We start from the raw sequence: 18,447 nt of genomic DNA, 5'->3' as shown, positions 1-18,447 counted from the left end.
TCTGTGTGTGTCTGTGCCCACTCCCTTCTTCTTAAAGGGACCCCAGTCCTGTTGGATTAGGGCCCTCCCATTTTAACTTAATTACTTCTTTAAAGACCTCTCTCTTCCAATCAGCCACATTTTGAGGCTCTGGGAGTGAGGACTCCAATATAGGAATTTGGGGGAAAGGACACAATTCAGCCCATAATGGTTGGAAGGGCAGCCTCTGGTAAGACCTGCTCCAGGCCAATAGGACCCAGATAGAGGCCACTTCCTTACACGAGGAACTGTTTGTCTATTGTGGAAAAAAGATCTCCTAAATGAGGATGTGGAAGGCTGCTTCTTCAGGGCTTGCTGTGCGATGTTACCCTAAGAACTAGCAAAAAGGCATCTAGATATTCTCCTGCTGATTTTAAAAAAATGCAACACACAATCTTCTTCTTGAACAATTTTAAATCTCTGTAACAGTCTATAAATTTAATACAACTTCACGAGGACATTTTATGAAGCTCGACAAGATAATTCTAAATTTTATTAGGAAAAGAAAATGCAAGGAAGTAGCCAAGAAAGTTTTCAAAAGAAGAAATGAAGGAGAAAATGTTCCTGCCAGATAGAAAAGCATGAATAACCACGCACACATTACATGATACGTTACACGCTTCCCAGCAGTTCCAACACTGGCGCCGAGCTGGACGCAGGAGACAATGGAATGAAATCGAGGATCCTGGCCCTGTTACAAGGGGAAGTCAGATCCTTATCTCACGTTGGACAGGAATAATTTCCTCGTGGAGAGAACGCGTAGACTTAGAGAAAATATTTTAAAGGTACAGAAGCACAATTTACAGAACTAGGGTAGAAAGACCTTCTTGAGAAAAATATAAAGCACAAAAATAACAGGAGTATGACACTGACCACATAAAAACTGAAACTTCCATCCAATGAAAGACTATAAACAAAGTAAAAAGATGAGAGAATAAATATACGCATAAATCTGTAAAGGGTTTATACGCAGAGTATGTATTTAACTCCTATAAGCCAATTTTTAAAGACAAACAAACAACACAACAGGTAATTAGACAAAGGTACGGACAGTCACACACATGACCTCTAAACATAAAAACGTTTTTACCTTCACTAATAATCACAGGAATTAGTTCAAACTATGATGTCACACGTTATCTTTCTCAGGTTGACTTTCTCTGTTTGATAATACATTGCGGAAAAGAGAGTAAATCAGTGCAGCCTCTTTCAAAGGGCATTTTCGCGAGCATCTCTTGCTGTTTTAATTGCAAAGCTGGAGTAGAATGCACTGTCGCTTGTCAGCATTCCCCCCGACTTTCTGTAATAGGAGCCTCTTGTCTGTCCACTGCCACAAGACTTCCAGGCCCTTCCCTCGGGCAAACAGTACAACCTGTATTGCAAGGTCTGACATTTCAAGTGCTGCCTTGACATCTTTGAGCCTCACAGGGCCCTAAAGGCTAACGGTGAGTTCCTCTGCTCTCACCAGATGAGGCCCCAACCAGCAGGAAAGGGCCTCGACTCGGCTAGTTGCACTATCAGCCAGAGCAGGTGCAACACCCCCCCCCCCCCACCCCGGGGGCTCAGCCTGATGGGTTTCACTTCCCTGCCAGCCCATGGAATTATTTAAACAAGCCAGTCACATCACTGCCCTCCTGGTTTACTCTGCTCCCACGCGCACCCCCGTGTGGCCCTGCAGAGCGTGTGATGTTTTCCCTCCTCCAGCTATGAGTACATGTGACCCGTGAACCCCTGTCCATCTCATCTGTCCAGGTTGGGCACTGTGGGCTTGGCCACCTGAGACTCCTTAGGGTGGGGGAATCCCTCCTTCAGGAACAAGGTGAACAGGAGGCGATCAGAACACATCCCAGACCCAAAGGCGTTGGGCTGGGCCATCGGTGTTCGTCACATCCAAGCAGGCGAATGCGCTTTGCCCTCACCCGGTATCCTGATAGGTCAGAGGTTTTACACAAGAAGAAGAAAGCCAGGAAGACCAGCCCAGTGCCTGATCACACAGCAGGGGGTCAGCCTGAGAGAAGTGGGCTGCTGATCCAGCGACAAGGTCCAGAATGGGGCCTCAGAGGGACTTCCTGGAGCAGAGGTATGCTATGAGTGGAGGACTCTGTAACTGTCCCCAAGGGGACAGACCTTATTTAGGAAAGTGCATGGGGTGGGGGCTGGCCCCATGGGATAATGGCTAAGTTTGGTGTGTTCTGCTTCGGCAACCCAGGTTTGAGGGTTCATTTCCTGGGTGCAGACCTACACCACTTGTCAGTGGCCGTGCTGAGGCAGCATCCCACATACAAAATAAAGGAAGATCAGCACAGATGTTAGCTCAGGGTGAAACTTGCTCAAGCAAAAAAAAAAAAAAAAAACAGAAAGAAAGAAAGAAAAGCACATGGGAAGGTTCAAGCATCAAGGCACCGTGAAAAAAGGAGAATGTGGTGGTAAGCAGTTACGAGGAGACTGGGACCTCTAAGTGGCAGTGAGTGAAATCACGCTCAGTGCTGTTAGGAGTTTAACAAAGAGAACAAGGAAAGAGACAGCTGAGAGCTGTCCTGGGTCTGAACGAGCTTTAAAGACTGGCCCCAAGACCACTCCTTTGAAGAGGCCTAACTTTAACTGGATCAGACTGTGGAGCAATTTATGCCTCAGGGTGTTGCTGAAAACAACACAGCAGGGGCCGGCCCTGTGGCCGAGCGGTTAAGTTCGCACACTCCACTTCGGCAGCCCAGGATTTCACCAGTTTGGATCCTGGGTGCAGACACGGCACTGCTTATCAGGCCATGCTGAGGCAGAGTCCACATGGCACAACCAGAGGCACTCACAAGTAGAATATACAACCATGTCCTGGGGGGCTTTGGGGGAAGAAGAAGAAGAAGAAGAAAAAACAACAACAATACAGCACTCAGCTTGTCAGTGGAGACAAACAGCTGGTCCCCACAGGATGCCTGGCTTAATGACAAGGATGCATTCTGAACATCTAGGCTGTGTGGTCCTAATGTTATGGGACCGCCATTGTATCTGCAGTCTGCTGTTGACAGCAAAGTCGTCGTGCAGCACATGACTGTGGTGATCCCAGTAAAGGCAGACCAGCCAGCAGCTTAAAAGTGGGATCACAGAAAGAGACAAAGAGAGCCCAGCTAAAGCCACTGCCCCTGCGGGGCGGTGTGACTGTGAGCGTGAGGAGCCAGGTCACAGGACGCACACTGCAGGGCACGCACTGCACTGAACTGGTCCAGCCAGGTCACCGAACACACCGACAAGCAAGCAAACAACAGGCTTGGGGGCGGGCGTGGGGATCAGTACGCAGAGCCGCTGGAATATGTTATCTAAACTGTCCAGGTTTCAACAAAAAATTATGAGACATGCAAGGACACAGGAAAATGTGACCTGTACACAGACAAAAGGGGAGGTTCCAGAAATTGCCTTCGAGAGGGCAAGCTTGGGTCCCAGCAGACAAAGACCTCAATGCAGCTACTGCAAATACTTTTGTAAGATGAATTGTGCTCCCCAAAAATTCATGTTAAATGTCAATGCCCAGTAAATCAGAATATGACCATATTTGGAGATAGGATCTTTACAGAGGTGATTAAGGTAAAAGGAGGTCGTTAGGGTGGTCCCCAATCCAATAGGACTGGTGTCCTTATCGGAAGGGGAGATTGAGACACACAGAGGGAAGTCAACATGAAGACACAGGGAGAAGATAGCCAACAGCAAGCCAAGGAGAGCGGCCTGGAACAGATGCCTGCCTCGTGCCCCTCAGAGTGCGTGAGGGGCACATGGAATTCTCTGTATTATTTTTGCAATTTATCTGTAAATCTAAAATCATTACAAAATAAAAGTTTATCTTTTAAAAAGTGAATGGATTAAATAATTCTAATCAAGAGGCAGAGATTATCAGACTGGATAAAAAGCAAGATCCAATAATATGCTGTCTACAGGAGACACACTTTAATTCAAAGATAAAAATAAGCTGATGGGGCTGGCCCGGTGGTGCAGCAGTTAAGTTCACACGTTCCGATTCTCGGCAGCCCGGGATTCGCCAGTTCGGATCCCGGGTGTGGACATGGTACCACTTGGCAAAAGTCATGCTGTGGTGGGCGTCGCATATATAAAGTAGAGGAAGATGGGCATGGATGTTAGCTCAGGGCTAGTCTTCCTCAGCAAAAAGAGGAAGATTGGCAGCAGTTAGCTCAGGGCTAATCTTCCTCAAAAAAAAAAAAGCTGAAAGATGACGTGGTCTTGTCTATAGAAAATCCTGATGGATCCATTAAAAAATTATTAGAACTATAAATGAATATAGCAAATTTGCAGGCTATAGATCCATATTAAAAAAGCCTATTGTATTTCTGTTTAGGAACAATGAGCATACAGAAAACGATGTTAAGAAAACACTCCCATTTACAATAGCATTAATCTTTTACAATAGCATTAATTGATTAATTAATTAATTAAAGTAATTAATCTTTAAATAGCAAAATCTTTAGGAATAAATTTAACCAAAAAACGCAAAATTTGTATTCTTACAACTACAAAACATTGCTGAGAGAAATTAAAGAAGACCTAAATAAATGGAAAGATGTCCCATGTTCATGGATTGAAAGACTTAATATTGTTAAGATGGCAATATCCTCCAAACTGATTGGCAGATTTAACATGATTGCTATCAAATCCCAGCTGAGGGGCCGGCCCAGTGGCGCAGGGGTTAAGTGCGCACATTCCACTTTGGCCACCGGGAGTTCGCCAGTTCGGATCCGCTTGCGGATGTGGCACCGCTTGGCAAGCCATGCTGTGGTAGGCGTCCCACATATAAAGTAGTGGAAGATGGGCACGAGTGTTAGCTCAGGACCAGTTTTCCTCAGCAAAAAGAGGAGGATTGGCAGCAGATGTTAGCTCAGGGCTGAGCTTCCTCAAAAAAAAAAAAAAAATCCCAGCTGACTTCTTTGCAGAAATTAACAAACTGATACTAAAACTTACCTGGAAATTCAAAGGACCCAAAATACGCAAGGCAGGCTGTTGAAAAAGAAGAGCAACATTGGAGGACTCACACTTCACAATTTCGGACTTACCACACACCTGCAGCAATCAGGACAGTGTTATGCTGGAGAAAGGGTGGACACGCAGATCAACAGAGGAGCACTGAGAAACGGAAATAAATCCTCACAATCACAGTCTGTTGACTTTCAATAAGGAGCCGAGATGACTCAGCGGGGAAGAAATAGTCTTTCTAACAACTAGACGTCCACGTGCAAAAGAGTGAGGTTGGACCCTTACCTCATACTATATACAAAAATTAACTCAAAATAGATCAAAGATCACAATGCAAGACCTAAAACTGTGAAACTCTTAGAAGACAACGTAGAGGTAAATCTTTATTGACTTGGATTAGGAACCAAAACTACACGCGAAAAAGGGAAAATGGACAAACAGGGCATCATTGAAATGAAAAACTTTTGTGTTTCGAAGGACACTATTAAGAAAGTAAAAAGATGACTCATAGAATAAAGGAAAACTGCAAATAATGCATCTGATAAAGGTTTTTTATCTAGATTATACGAAGAACCCCTACAACTCAATAATAAAAAGACAAAAAACCCAAAAGATGTTTCTCCAAAGGTGATATAAAAGTGGCCAAAAAGTGGAGAAATTGGAACCCTCAGGCACTGCTGGTGGGAATGGAAAATGGTGCAGCTGCCTTGGAAAACCATCTCGTAGTTCCACGAAAGATTAAATGGGAGTTACCACAACCCAGCCACTCCACTCCTAGCCAGACACGTGGGAGAGAGGAAAACAAGACCACACAAACACCTGCACGCGTATGTGCTGGGCCATTTCAAGGGGTCCACGAGGTCACGACTGTTTTCACAGTAATAGGAAGGCGTTACGTGCCTTTTACACAGCGTCAATATTCCACTGACGGTGCAAAAGCAGGGCAGGGTCAAACCGCAGGTGGCCCTCGCGAACGAAGGCCCCAGCCTGAGTCTCCCGCCGTCACGGTACTTCTCAGTGCCACAGCTCACAGGAGAAGTGCCATCGTCACCTAAGGATAACTTTAATAAACTGGCAAAACTATCACTTTGTTACATCTCAGCCTTCAAGCACCTGTCTTCAGGATCCTGGCAGGTGAGCCAGGAGCGGCGCCCGGCACCTGCGGTGGCCTTGAGGACGGGCGGCTCCCACTCGGGAGAGCCCGGGACTTCCGACCTGGGCATCTGACAGACATTTCTCGGAAATTAGAGTGAGCTTGCCATGGGCGTGAAGAAAACGGACAGTATTTGTTACCAAACATAAAAATTCAAGCTTTCAGGCAAATCTTAGAATTTTGAAAAACCTGTATCTGCCACTGTGAGCCTGGCAGCTTCCCAAAACTTAAAGACTTTTCTGGTGAGAGACGGGTGGTGGTGTTAACCAATGGGACTTTTTTTCATGTGGCGTAATGAAATGTGTCAACCTCTGGAAGACCTGCTGACCTCAGGAAGCCATATTTCCCACATGCCTGATGCACACATTATAAAATCCTGCCTGGAAAAAGCTCCTTCAGGTGCAAGACGCCCCGGGGATTTCTTGGGTGGAGCTGCACAGCCCGGTTTGGGGGCCCTGTTCTCTGCCTAAACTGTGTCATCCTGGGCTTGTTACTGAGCATTTGACCACCTCAGCGTCCCCATCCGTACCCCGGGAACGTCAACAGGCCCACCCCGCGGGGTGGCTGTGCGGCTTGATGAGCTGACGTAGGTCAGCGCACCCAGACCAGGGCCCGGACGCGGCTGGCTCCACAGAAGCGTCAGCCACTGGGGTCAGCACCATTCTCAAAACTCTCAGAAGTTCTCCCACGAGCATTGGCTTTTGAAGAACAGAACTACTTATTGAAATGATCAGGATTATTTAGTTGAAAATCTAAATCCCTGAATCAGTAAATTAATTTAGATATAAACAAGTTTTGGGAGGGTTACACTAAAAAAATGCAATTTTACAGTAGTTGAGATTAAGGTGTTTTCCTATTATTAATTTATTTTTGATAGGCAATACTTGTACACAGTACAAAGTTCAAATGGAACAAAGAATAAAAGTAAGCGTCCCTCTGCCCCCTGGGGCCAGGCACCCACTTCCTCTCCGGGTCAGCAACCACTGTTACGGGGGTCTCTTTCCTCCTTAGCCATTCACAGCAGTAACATTTAATAAGGGAACTAGGGGTCCATCAAGGCCATTCCTCATTCCTGGTAACAAAAACACAAAAGCACATCAACCATCAGATGAGCATGAGTTCTGACGATCAGTCGAGGCAGGAGAAACCCCACCTCGCTGAGTGAAAACGGCAGCACCGCTGCAGCCAGGGTCCCTGTGTGTGGGTCCACACCGCCGGCACCTGCAGTCCCAGAGAGCACCGCTCTTTCCGCATGCTCATGGCAGAGTCAGGAGGCAAGTCTGCATAGACATCTCTGCTGAATGTCTCTGTTTGGCTCAGCAGCTCAAGCCACAGCCCGTTCCTGACCACGGAGTCTGAAGTTGTAAGGGCAATCAAAGCAATGCACCATTTTATATATTTTTTGACACTTGAATGTGACAACAGTCAAAAGTTCCAAATGTCTGAGATTCACCTGCTGCTTGGGCCGTTTTGACCAGACACCCTGACCGGGAGGCTGTCGGGGAGGTGACTTCAGAATAGGGTGACCACATAATCCATCATCCAAGCTTGGGCACCAGCCAGATGAGATGCAGGGCCAAGATGCAGAGCGCTCCTCCTGGGTCCAGGGCATCTGGGTGGCTGGATGTAGAGGAAACGTTAGGAAACGGGAGAGCTCTGCCGAGAGCTCCGGAGGGGCTCCTGTTCACAAGTTTGTATTAGTTTTCTAGTGCCACGTAACAAGCCACCATAAATTTGTGACGTCAAACCCCACCCGTGTATCAGCTCACGGTTCTTTGGGTCAGAGTCTGGCACAGCGTGACTGGGTTCTCCGTTCAGGCTCCCACAAGGTTAACATCGTGTTGACTGACGGCTCTCTTACCTGCCGCTCAGGGTCCTCTTCCAAGCTCTCGTGGTTGTAGCAGAATCCGGTTCCTGGTGGGTGCAGGATGCAGGTCACCATTTCCTTGCTGGCTGTCAGCCAGGGCCACTCAGCTCCTCGAGGTCACTCGTTCCCCGGCACAGGGTCCCTTCCACCCTCAAAGCCAGCAGCGGAGAACCTTCCACTCACTGAATCCCCCTCACCCTGCAAATCTCATTCTCCAAGAAGAGTCCTGTCCCTTTCAAGGGCTTGCCTGATGAGATCAGGCCCACCAAGGACAATCTCCTTCTTAGGGTCATCGATTCGGGACCTTAACTGCATCTGAAAAATCCATTCATACTTAGGTTAGTGTTTGATCGAAAAACTGAAAGGTGGCACATGTCCACCAGGGGCCGGGAATCCCAATGGGCGTTTCGGACTCTTCCTACCACACAGTTAATTAGGGTAAAAATTGGTACAAAATTGGCGCTCGCTAGAAGACCAGGCTTTGAAGAATCTGACTACGAGAAATTCCTTATCTGGTATTCCCCTGAAGCAAACTCTTCATTCAGACCAGATGTTACTCATTACTTAGGGGCCTCACCACTAGGTGCTTATCACGATTGCGTCATCTCAAAACTCCCTTTTGTTGGAAGCCTAAGGAAGCTTAAACCCCGGGCTCAGGGCGTCCCCCCGGACCACAGCACCGAGGAGCGAGGCCGGTTAGCCTGGTTAGCCTGGCCACCCTTCATCTGCCCCAGACTGAGCCTCAGAGAAGCCCAGCCCACACCGGCACCGCCGGGGCTCCCTGGCCTGCTGGCTTCCAGCTGGGCTCAGCCAGGGAAAGGCCTGGGGTGGGAAGAGGGAGCCAGCGAGTTCTCGCTCTCACCTCTCTCCTCCCCTGCAGTGCACCCGGATTGTGCTCTGTGTGGCCCCTTGTCACCGTTCCATGTCCTCGCCGGGCTCTGTCATCAGCACACATTCTTGGTCCTTCAGGCCAGGGGGCAACTCTCGCTGGTCGCTGGTGCCTCCACCCCTTGTTGGTTTCTTTACCCAGATCAGCAAAGAGTCTCTTCATTAAGCTCTTTTCAGATAAACAGTCTCGAGTGTGTCCCGCCAGGACCCTGACGGCTGCAGCTGGACAAGGACACTCCACTGCTCTCCCTCTGTCTTTGGATTCCTGGATGTCATTTACGTTTACATTTTCTTTTTCTTTTTCTTTTTCTTTTTTTGAGGAAGATTAGCCCTGAGCTAACTACTGCCAATCTCCCTCTTTGTGCTGAGGAAGACTGGCCCTGAGCTAACATCCATGCCCATCTTCCTCCACTCTATACGTGGGACGCCTACCACAGCATGGCTTTTGCCAAGTGGTGCCATATCCACACCCAGGATCCGAACCGGCAGACCCCGGGCTACCAAGAAGCAGAACGTGCGAACTGCTGTGCCACTGGTCCGGCCCTGCCATTTACATTTTCATGTGTTAAGAACAAACATACAAACATACACATACACAAAGAGCCTTAAAATTCAAACAACAGGACTGGCCCTGTGGCTGAGTGGTTAAGTTGCACACCCCGCTTTGGCAGCCCAGGGTTTGCTGGTTCAGATCCTGGGCATGGACATGGCGCTGCTCGTCAGGCCAAGCTGAGGCTGCGTTCCACATGCCACAACTAGAAGGACGCACAACTAGGATATACAACTATGTACTGGGGGGATTTGGGGAGAAAAAGCAGAAAAGAAAAAAAAAAGACTGGCAACAGATGTTAGCTTAGGTGCCAATCTTAAAAACAAACCTCAAAAAACAAAATGACCTGACCCAAAGGCCCAGGGTCTTGCTTGGGGATTCTAGAAGGTTTAGAAACCAGACACACTGAGGTTGATGCTGGGGAGGAACATGAGCCTGCAGCTCCTCTTTGGTGCTCTCTTGTGCCCGGTCTCTAACATACCCGGAAAGGAGAGTGTCTGAGAAGCTATGCACAGATGCCCCCAGTTCCCTGCAGCTGTATGACAAACCTCGCCACACTCAGAGACCTCAAAGGACAGCCAGCATTCGTCCGGCTCAAGAATCTGCAGTGTGACAGGCTTGCTGGGGCCGGCGCGTCGCTACTCCTCGTGGGCGTCCGGGACAGCTGCTCCAGCGGAACCAGATCCCCCAACGGTGGCTCAGGGCTCCCAGGGCAGGGGTCCCGAGAGAGGCCCAGGCGGAGGCCGGGTCACCTTTCCTGACCCAGCGTCATTGACCACACAGGTCACTCCTGCAGCAGTCACAAGCTCTCCAGGTCCAAGGGGAGAGGAGAGAGATACAACTTCTTGGTGGGCAGGGACCAGGCTCTGGAAGAGCCCGTGGGACCAGAATGCAGCTGTGGTCAGCATGAGGAAACAGACTCTGTGACCGAGACATGAAGGAACTGGAGAGAGAAGTGAGAGCATCAACACTGCGCCCCCCGGATTGCCTCGTGTGATGGCATAGGCCGCCTCCCCACCCAGCGCCGCAGCAGCAGCTAGAAGGCGACCTCATGCCCAGGAGCCTTTGAGACCTCGTCACCTTTGGGCTGTCACATGAAGGCATTTCTGCGTCATCCCACACTAAACCCAGAATGTCACATAAATCACTGACGACCACCTGTTGAATTGCTTCTCGAAGAATGCTACTCAGAGCTTCCTTGTTTTTCTTTGTTGGCTGCAAATAATTTTCCTTTGAACCCTGCTTTGAAATATGGTATTTCATTTTCAAAACCTTACAGAGCAATAAAAAAAACCAAATGAATAAAGGCAGGATTCCCAGCATCCGTGTCCTGGAGGCTGGCTCTGCGTTCAATTTCATAGTTTCCGGGATTCAGATGTGCTCATGAATACGCATGAGATCCCATGTGACTGTCACTCTAAGGGCATCTTCCTCCCCTGATTCTGTGAGTCTTCACCAGACAAGTGTTTCTGGAGTAACCTCTTCTCCACTCGTTCAGGGGCGCCCCTGGAGGGCATGCCGACCTGCAAGCAGTGGTGAGCAAGGCAGAGGGTGCTGGCAGCGGCCTGCCCGGAGCCGAGAGCCGCAGGCCCGGCAGATCCACCCCTGCTGGACAGGAAGGCCATCCATCCTCACCCCTCTTTCATACTCAGACTGCCCTCCGAGTTGCCGCCCTCCCCTCAGGCCCCCTCTGGGGTTCCCAGCTCCTCGACTCTTGATGGGCACACGTGGTAGGTCATCTCTCCCCTGTACAGTTCAGCCCCACTAAGTGACCCTGCCGGGTGTCTCCTACTCCTTCCTGTGCCCTCTGCTGCCGTCGTTCCTTCTAGTCACCTCTGTATTCTCTCTGATCTATTCATGGACAAACAAATCTCCATTGTCTGGATGGGGAAAGAAAAACTCTTCCCAAGTCCTCCTGTAGGGGAAGAAAAAACTTTTTCTTCTACCCATCTTAGGTTCCTTGCCTGGGGCCTGCAAATTAACTGACCAAAGACAGATCAGCAAGAGAAGCAACCAGATTTTGTTAACGCACACAGTGCACACTCACGGGAAAACTCGTGATGACTTACCCAAAGTGGTGGTTCCAATGTGGGGGCTTCCATAGCATCTTAACAGAAGACACAGATCGTAGAGAAGTGACAAGACAAAGCAGGAGGGTGTGGCTAGGGCAGGGTAGATCTATGGGGGCGCGAAGGGAGGAAGGCCCGTTTGTGCAGGCCCATCTTCCCGTCTTTATGGGCATAAGGCTTCCTCGGGAGAGGAGATTTATGGCACTCTCATTTCTCAGAAGTTTCTGGTTTTATTCAGATAAGGAAAGCTCCGGGAAGGCGTCTTTCTGCATCTGCTGATTCTCATTTGTCTCCAGCTCAAAACAATCCTTATGCTACATGGCACATTTGGAGTGATGAGCTCCAGTCCTCTAAACTCCTATGATGCAGCCTGGTTTCCTTAACTCTGCCCCTGACCTGGACGCCATCTCTAAGAGACCACCACCTCCCCCACCCCTCATCAGCCATGGGCCAGGAAGGGCCATACCATCCTTCTGTCCACTGTCACCTCTACTCAGGTGATCTTGCCTCCTCTTGGAAGTCCTGTGTCGTTACTGACTCCACCTCCTGGCCATGTGCCCTCCACCTCCCTTTGGACTCACCCCAGACATTGGTGCTTTGAGCGTTCTCAATGATAATCCTTCTGAAAGCTTGTATCAAAAATGCCCTTTCCTCCTCTCGGGGGCCCTTCCGGGCCTGTTGGGCAGGTATCAGGTGGCTATGACTGACCCATTTAGGGGACACATCTGACATCATCAGAGGTCCCTCCAGCTCTGCTCCCAAACCACTGCCTTTGCAGTGCCTCCATCTCTGCTCCACGATGCTGTGGAAATCTCGTCCACCACTTGGTGAAACCCTAATGGTCCACTCACTTGTACTGGCACTTATACTGAAGTTTGTTCTCGTTGACAAGAATAAATTCTAGGGGCTGACCCAGTTGGCACAGTGGTTGAGTTCGCACATTCCGCTTCAGCGGCCCGGGGTTCGCCGGTTTGGATCCCAGGTGTGGACATGGCACTGCTCGGCGGGCCATGCTGTGGTAGGCGTCCCACATATAAAGTAGAGGAAGATGGGCACGGATGTTAACTCAGGGCCAGTCTTCCTCAGCAAGAAGAGGAGGATTGGCGGCAGATGTTAGCTCAGGGCTGATCTTCCCCAAAAAAAGAAAAAATAAACTAAATTTTAGCGCGTGGTTTTCACACACAGCATCGTTTGGCCTCTGTGAGATGATAACAGAGAAGAGCACTTGCTAAAAATGTTCTGCATAAATTGGGGGCTGGGAAGGAGGCAAGAGGAGTCAGCAGCTGAGACTGGTCGTAAGCAATGCCTCTGAGGACCGAGGGACCTTGTTACTTGAAGTGGCTGCTCCTGGGAGCTTGCTAGAAATGCGGAGTTTCAGGCCCCACCCTGCTCTGCTGGATCAAAACCTCCACTGCAACAAGACCCCCAGGCAGTCTGCGCAGACGTTCCTGTCTGAGGAGGGCTGGGCTGCAGAATGGAGAAGGTGAGTGGGGGACCCACGGAGGAGGGAGCGTCTGGTGTCTGGAGGGCTGCAAGTCGTGCCTGCACTGAGTCCTCTGAGGGGCGCCCACCTGTCCACCCACCCTCGCACAGGCTGAGGAAAGCTGTGGGGACCTGAGCGGGGTCTCCCTCACAATGCTTCTGACGTCAGATGCGTGGTGTCCTTTCCATCTCTCTCACCCCAGCGGGGCTTCCTGGAGTTGGTGCACACCCTGCAGGTTAAGGGCTCAGCTCCACAGGACTGCTCCCACTTCTGACACCAGTTGCAAGTCCCAGGTTGTCACCTGTACTGACCAACTGGCTATAGATTCACGGGGTTCCCACAATCCCCTGCCTCAGGTTCAATAATTTGCTAGAAAGACTCCCAGAACTCAGGAAAGTGCTTTCCCTACTGTTTCTAGTTTATTATAAAGGAAACAACTCAGGAACAGCCAGACGGAAGGGAGGCAGGGGACAAGGCACTCAGAGCTTCCACACCTTCTCTGGGTGCCCCCGCCTGCACCGCCTTTGAAGACAGCTGTTCTGACAGGTGTGAGGTGGCATCTCCTGTGGACTGACTTTCACTTCCCTGATGATCAGCGATGCTGAGCACCTTTCGGGCACCTGTCGGCCACCTGCATGTCTTCTTTAGAAAAATCTCTTTTCAGATCCTCCACCTGTTTTTTAATTGGATTATTAGGTTTCTGCTTTTCAGTTGAAGGAGTCTATGTATTTTGGATATTAACCTCTTATCAGTTACAGGATTTGCAAATATTTTTTTTCCCATTCGGCAGCTGCCTTTTCATTTTGTGGACGATTTCCTTTGACGTGGAGAAGCTTTTTAGTTGGATATAGTCCCACTTGTTTATTTTTGCTTTTGCTGCCTAAGAATATCTTAAAAGTCCTTTTTTTTTTTTTTTTTTTGGCTTGAGGAACTTTTCCAAATATAACCCCTCAGTCAATCCTGCACATTCAGATGTGATGTGTGATTAACAAGGCCACCAAAGCAAGTTGTAAAACTTGGTTGTGAAATCACTGAAACCTCCTATGCTCTATACTATTGTCCTAAGCTCTTTGACTGTAAGCGTATGTGCTATAACGATTCGTTCTGGAGCTTCGCATGTGCACGAACCTTAACGTGATAATTAATGATAGCAGCCAGAGTGCTTTTGCGCGTGGCTGGCTGCTCTAGTCTGGGACAGACGTTTACTCCTAAGTGCGTCTTTGGCATCCTTTCATCTCTCTTTCGGGAACTGGTGCCCTTCCTGGGAAGAGGCAAGGATCTGTGGCCTGGGACCCCCCCCCACGCTGCCTCTTTGCCTTCAGGACGCCCCGGCAGGCTTTCTCCAACGGCTACACTATCCACCAGACCACACGCACTTCCACGACTTGACCTGACCGTCCCTGCGGGAGAGGGCTGGCCTATCTCTGCTCCCCCTGGACAGGCGGTTGGCCCAGGACATTCCTGGTTTTAGCGGGGAAAGTCCCACACCCAGCAAATGGCCCTAGGGTGGTCAGTCACCAGACCCTGAACCCGGGTGGGTTTGAGACAGTTTCAACCCAAAAAGCGTGCTGAAAGAGACCCGGTTTGAGCCCCAAATGAGATCATAAAGGAGACGGGGCTTCATCCAGACTCTCCTGAGGGTTCATTGTGGTTTTTATTTTCTGTGTCTTAGGGTGTTTTGGCAGCTTAAACAGCTTGCTGACCAGGGAGAGGTTACCCCCCAGGACTAGCCCGTTCCTAGAGACAGCAGAAGATTCCGCCGGGAGCACGCCCTTCTCATGCACACCTACCAGTCCTGAGTCTGTACCCCCATGGCCTCTTTCTCTGACTCTCACACACCTAGCCAATCTTCCCTGGGGCCTGAATCACCCCGGGGCCAGGCACCCCTGCAGCCCTGTGCGGAATTATTCCAACTGGCCCCTCCTGAGCTGTTTCCTCTGCCCAGCCCTGCCTTCCCGTGGAAACCCCAACAGAGGCCATGGCCCAAGCTCTCCCCTCGCTCCTGCTCCTGCCTCCTGACCCTGCGGCCCTGCGTGGCACGCCCGGCGTGGCCTGCTCCCTCCTCTTGGGAAATGTGCATAATAAATTCTTCTTTCAGTGGCACTGGGCTCTCTGTGTCATCGCTTGGTCACCTCCATAAATTAAAATCCCTCAGGTTCAAATGAGACATCCTGGGACAATAGCCCCGAGAAAGGCAGCCACCGTGTAAGATGGCCCCGAAACCACCATGCTGGAGAGACTGTCGGCACCGTAGGTGACAGCGCTGCCGGGTCCCAGCCTCCATGTCCCCACCGAGGCACAGACACGGGAGGGGAGAGATTGTGCATCCTCCAGACCAGCCAACCTGCCAGCCAAGCCCCACTGAGTGAACTCCACTGAGGAAGTGCGACAACTGCCGTGCGGAGCCCATCCCGACTCCCGCCCGCCGACCTGTGACCTGTGAGTGGCCCTGGTGAGGCGGGCTCTCGGGAGGTTGGCCACAGGCAGCAGCAATGGGAGCAACGTGCAGCCAGGGCATCTGGAGAAGCCAATTCTGCTCACACCGTCCCGGGGTTTCAGGTTCCACTTTCTTGGGCACTGGTCCTTCTTCTGGCACTCAGGGCCACGCAGGTGGGAAGTGGGGGAAGCACCTGTCCCTCGTGCACCTCCCCCTGCAGCCATGACTGCTGTGATTTTCAGCCATTAGTGATTTCTCTTCCGGAACAATTTTCTCAGGAGCAACAAGATTCTCTGGGTTCTGAGTGTTCTTAAGCTTAACAAAGCTGGGATACCCCTCAGCTTACAGAGGAGTAAACCGAGGCCCAGAGAGAGGAGGTACCAAGATGACGTGATCGGCAGCGGCCGGGCACCCCGCTGGGGAACCCCTCCTTGCAGTTCTGGTTCTCTCTCTCCTGTGGCCTATCTTATCCACAGACCAAGAGAAGGAGTGAGCTTCCTCCCGCTCGTGTCCTTTCCTCCCACACCTAAATTTAGCGCCTGAGGTTGGCAACGAGGTGCGTTCGGCGGTCTCTAAGCAGTCCGCCCGGGGTTTCTCACCACGTCGTTCATCTCCATGGTTTCGACACTTCCCAACGTTTAGAACCAATTTCATTATCACGTCTAATGACTTCAGTGAGCTAAAAAACAAGCAGGATGTTCACACTTAAATTCATAGCATTCAGAATCTAATTTACCCTTATCATATGCTGTCTTTCCCAAACAAGAGGGGCCTCATTACAACACACTCGTAAGATGTCTGAATCTGTGGTGACGGGCCCTTATGAGATAAGACGTCACACTCGAAGCTGGTGGTGGTGAGGTTAGAGCCGTCAGTGGGGGAAGGCTCAAAAATACTTCAAAGTAGCAAGTTGCTCAGGTGACTGAGGCATGCCCATTCGGAAGCGTTAACAACAACTCCTGTTGAAAGTCAGTATGTTCCAAGCAGAGAATCTAAGAAGATGACACACCTGGTGCAGCGTTTGGCACAGAAATAGTCACGAAATAAGTGAGTCCTTGTGTTAAATGTAACCTAGTCTTTTGGCTCCACATCTGGGTCACCCTTGTGAACAGCAGTGGCTTTGCGGTCACACAGCAAGGTTCTCAGAGACAGTGGAGGTGTGTGCGCCACCTGTATCTCATGGTGGGGGACATGAGGTTAGTTGGAAGAGGATATACGGTGATCTGAACGTGGAGAGATGGTGCCTGGACCCAAACAGAGAGAGAGTCTGCCTGGACACCACGGATAATTCACATGCAGGTTGTATGACCTTCGATAAACAGACGGCAGGTGTTGTTCTCTGCCCGTCTCTCTGGAGCCTGGTCCTCCTCTGCCTCGCACGGGGCACAGGAGTCTCGTGATGCCTTTGTGCAACAGGATATGTGTGTAGACGGGCCCTGACCCCTGGAGCAGCCCTGGCTGGTGGTCAGGTGGCCTTCGAGAGGAGAAACCAGGCTGGCATCTCTCAGCCACTGGGCAGAGGGGGGCTGTCCCTCGGTACTGGGGCTCCCCGTGTCTCATCCTTTTCCTTCCTCACCACCCCTGTGACCACAGGCCGTAGGCCCAGCACTACACGTGTTTGGACATCATCATTGTCCTTATTCTCAGAACCGTGCGGTTTCACATCGCCGTAGAGTACACGTTTGAACTGCACCTGAAAATGATTTCAGCTTTACATTTTAGCTTGTTTTTGTTGAGTCTTTGGGTTCCACAGTGTAGGGGCATTAGCCGGCGTGCCCCTTTAACGGTCATGTGTCCTTGAGGCTTCTTGTCTGGGCTACATGCCAACAGTCATGATGATAGCAGTACTGGGCTTGGCCGACCCAGCTGCTTTCTCGTGGGATAATGGGCACCAAGACCCTCAAGGTCTAGAGGAGGGAGGAGGGGGGGGTCTCTGGTCCTTGGATGCAGGTCACACAGGGACAATCCCCCTTGGCAAGCAGGCAGCCTTTGCTCTTCTGCCTGCTTAAGCCAGCTTCTCCCAGGGGCGGTAGCCTGCACAAATCTATGTCCAGCCGGCCGCCACCAGACACTCTCCCTGAAAGTCAGTCCCAGTGAACCTCTATGTCTCGTTCACAGTTTCCAGGTCGTTTCTTCGGGCTCTCGGCACGATACCCGGCTGCCCTAGCCCAGCTGGGCTTGCGGCCTTACACGCGGGGAGAGTCAGCCTTGTCTTAACTCTGGATCTAGAAGCCGGAACTGCTGTGACTCTGCAGGCTTATTGATCAGACCCCAGATCTGTCTTTTCTGTTTTTTTCTTTTTCCCTTTTTCAGAGCATCTGTCAGGACTAGCATTTCAAAGATTCAAGGAACACGAGTCAGAAACACTGGCTCAGAGCAGATGCCTCGGGTCACCTCTGAGTCCCCAGAACCCCTCAGAACCCTCCCAGGTCACCGTTTCCCGGCTCCAGCCCTGCCCCCAGGCTCCTCCGGATGCCCCGGGCAGACTGAGCCTGAATTCAGTCCTCCCTGAGGAACCCTGTAGCTCCCGTTCTCTTGCTCCCCTCTGTCCTGCACTGTGATGGAGTGATGGAGTGCAATAAATATCAGCTAACTGACTGGTCCCATGAGGTCTCTGCACTTAGAAAAAGTAGAAAAAACAAAACTTGATTAATGCGTCTGCCTGTTCACCACCATCCCTTACTCCTCCAGCGCTTCGAGGTCCCTCACTGGGCTGAGTCCAATCTCGTCACCCTCTGATGGGAGCGATGAACTTGGCCTCCGATCCGACTGCTGGAGGCAGTTTCAGTATTGCAACCAGAGTCGGCCCCCTCGGCGTTCGCTGTGGGCCGTCCCTGCGCCTCCCTTGCACGATGGAGAGCGCGATGCCTCCGCTCCCGGCTCTTTGCGGGACTTCGCCTTACACTGCCCGTCCTTAGCCTGATTTGGCTTCCATATGCCGTCACTCCTTCCATCGCCTGTCCCTTCTCCTTATAAATGGTATAAACGGGGAGAGTCAGCCTTCTCCTGCG

This window comes from Equus przewalskii, chromosome 22 (assembly GCF_037783145.1).
Source record: "Equus przewalskii isolate Varuska chromosome 22, EquPr2, whole genome shotgun sequence".
Lineage (NCBI taxonomy): Eukaryota > Metazoa > Chordata > Mammalia > Perissodactyla > Equidae > Equus > Equus przewalskii.
This window is presented reverse-complemented; position numbering follows the sequence as displayed.